The 3,206-nt window shown below is 44.5% G+C and overlaps 1 pseudogene; it reads right to left on the bottom strand.

The window, feature by feature from the left end:
- Nucleotides 1-202: 202 nt before the first annotated feature.
- On the bottom strand, nucleotides 203-321 carry LOC112477077 (annotated as a pseudogene).
- Between the last annotated feature and the right edge of the window lie 2,885 nt (nucleotides 322-3,206).

The following is a 3,206-nucleotide window of genomic DNA, read 5'->3' as shown; positions in this document are numbered from 1 at the left end:
CCATAATAATAGTTATATATTATAGAGTCTGGATTGTCAAACCATCCATGACTCTGTCCCCTCACTTCTCCTCTTTCTTATTTATTTATTTATTTGTTTATTTATTATTATTATTTTTTTAGGCAGGCAACCCTTGGTTGACCTCACAGATTGCAAGGACTTTGTCAGCTCACAATCTCTTATTTTTTTATTTTATTTTTTACACCTACAGCACCTAGTCTTCCTAGGTGGTCTCCCATTCAAGTACTAACCAGGCCCAACCCTACTTAGCTTCCGAGATCAGACTGGATCGGGTTTGTTCACGGTAGCATGGCCCTAGACCCGTCTTTCTTTTCTTTCCACTTAGCACACATCTCCTTGGCTTCTGTTACTTTTCTCAATGATGAGGCAGAGTGAGGTGAAAATAGCTGAGATTTCTAGTCAAGTGATTCCTAGGTTTGAATCCCAGCTTAGCGAAAGACTGACTCTGAGAACTTGACCAAGTCACTGATATTCTTTGTGCTGCAATTTTGTTATCAATAAAATGAGGATAGGGAGATGGCTCTCCCAGGACCGCTATTAGGGTTAAATTGGATTACGTGGGTGATAGAGCCTTAAAAAGTGTTCTAGGGTTGGCTGATGATATTCCATAGTGCACTGTAGGACTTAACACTTCCTACCCATTCTTATTCTATCCAAGACAAATTGGTTCAAACAAATGGTAATCTGCTGGCTTGATAGGTGGGGTAATTAAAACAATCAAAATCGAAGTGGAAAAGGCATATATTGCCTTCTTTCCTGAAGCTAGAGCCCTGGTCCATGTTGGACCCCTGAACAAGAAGGGGGCTCCAACCAACAGAGAATTAACAGCTACCAGAGCAAGGAAGCTCTGTGACCAGGCTAGTGTGGGCTCTGTGGTGTTTTCAGGCACACTGGCATCGGCGGAGATGGGCTTCTCTTCTGTGCAGGCAGACCCCAGGGATGCCTGCCTGAGTCTCTCAGTGTAAATTACAACCCACATATCCCAAGAGGAAGACCCATTCACCCTCTTTGAATAAAGACTCGGCAGTTGTGAGGCGAAGAGACACAAAGCTAGTCAAGAATTTCCTTGGGGGTTTGGATCATTAATGTTTACGAGCTCATTTTAGTGTAAGAAAATCGAGGTACAGAGCTAGGAAGTGATTTGCCTTAGGTCTGACAGTTATGGCAGAAGCAACACTCAAACATACAATCTGACAGAGTCTGTGTTTCTTAGCAATGAACAGACAGATCCTGATCACAGTCAAAGAGGAGCTGGAACCAAGGTCATTCAGCCCACTAGCTGAAGCAATGACAGTGGTGACAGTACCCTGGAGCCACCATTGAGAAAAGTAACAGAAGCCAACCAAGGGCTTCTTATCTAGGAAAAGCAAGTCCAGGACAGGGTGGCGACCAGGACAGGGTGGACTCTCTAGAAGGTAGTCTGAAGAGCCAGGGCACTGGAAGAGTCAGAGTTCACTTCTTCCATTGGCTGAGTTTGGAGGATCTGGCCTATTCAGGAGCTGCCACACCCCACACCCTTGGTGATACTTGAGCAGTCCATGACCGTCCCATGGGGCCATCTTATTCCTAACTATCATTCTGAATTTAATCAAGGAGAGGCAGCAGCTTGAAAGGGGCTCCCACAGGCAGTGGGAACTACCTGGGTGCTCTGAAACCTTAACTGCTTCTTGAATGAGCTTTGACAGCCTGATTTTGCAGGCTCACCCCTGCTTTCTTTATCCCCTGTTGCCCACCTTCTGGCCGCAGTCCTGTCCATGGCTGCTTCTACTCTCAGTGCACCGTCCACCTCATGCCAGCTGCAGCCTTGCTCTTCACTTGCTCTCTCTCTACCTGGTGTGGAATGCCTGCAAAGAGGTGGGAGTTAATCTCTTATTTTCCCTCTGGCTGACAGCATAGCCCCTGGAGCCAGTGTCTGAGGTCAAGTCTTGTCTTGCTGCTGTGTGATTTGGGGCAGGTTACTTAATTTCTCTGAGCTTTGGTTTCCTCATATGCAAAATAGGAAATAATAATAACACCAACCTCTTTTGGTTGTTTACAAGAGTTAATGTAAGTCAGTTGCTTAGTTAGTGCTAGTCACAGGTTAAGTGCTCAGTAGCATTAGATATTATTAACATCTTCCTATGTTATCCCAAATCTGGTTCTTCTCAGGGAGTCCTATTCTGTTGGAAAGGGAGGTGGGGAGGCAACAGGATTAGACCTCCAGACCAATGGTTTTCAAATTGGAGAAGCATGTACCCCTCAGGGTACTCAGTAACAATTTGGGATAAGGAGAGAGTAGGGAGACTTGAACTTCCGTATCATAGTCTGCTATGTGTTCACCAAACCCCATTGCCTTTTCCTCCGAGGCACGAGCTGGACTACATTTCCTAGCCTCTCTTGCAGTTAGCTGGGACCACACGACTGCATTCAGACCAGTGGGATCAGGGCATCCATAATACTGTGATGCCGCCCTTTCCAGGTCTGGTTCATCATCCTCCTCCACTGTGCAGTCCTCAAGGCTCTCTCTCTTTCTTCATCAGCTTGTTGAATGAAGAAGACCCCAAGGCCCTGGAGGAGGGAATACCCATAAGATGGAAGGATCCTGAATCCTCAAGTGAATGCAAGGAGCAGAGCCCCATTGACAGACCAATACTGGACTCTGACATGAGCAAGAAACAAGCTTTATTGTGTCAAGCCATTGAAATTTGGGGGATATTTTGTTATAGTGACCAGCCTATACTAAGTCAACTGCTATTAAAATTTATTTTAAAAATAATCTTTAAAAATTTTCTATCTTTGTTATATATGTTTCAGTATGTACATAACATATCAATACAATAGTACGTGTCTATAATTTAATGCTCAAGCTTTTTAACGACAGGTGATTGAAACATTTGGAAAGCACTGATCCAGTTTATTGGGACCAACTCTTTCTCATTCAGGGCCAGTGCCCACCTAGGTACTTGGTAGCCCCTTGCCTCCTTCTCACCTTCCAGGTCACACTGTTATGTTTTACTTCCTTGCCGTGCCCTGCTGTCATCCCGAAGGAGGTCAGCACAGAAAAAGAACCCAGAAAAACAACTCAACATTTTTTTGGTTTTGTTTTTTAAAATGCCTTATCAGTGGATAAAAGCAGTCTGCGGTGGGAATTAGAGGACCAGAGTTTCATTCTCAATACCTAACTTAGTAACAAAGATTAGGGCATG

The sequence above is a fragment of the Pteropus alecto genome, unplaced genomic scaffold (genome assembly GCF_000325575.1).
Source record: "Pteropus alecto unplaced genomic scaffold, ASM32557v1 scaffold52, whole genome shotgun sequence".
NCBI classification, from domain to species: Eukaryota; Metazoa; Chordata; class Mammalia; order Chiroptera; family Pteropodidae; genus Pteropus; species Pteropus alecto.
The sequence above is the reverse complement of the archived record's forward strand: the minus strand, read 5'-3'. Positions and strand labels throughout refer to the sequence as shown.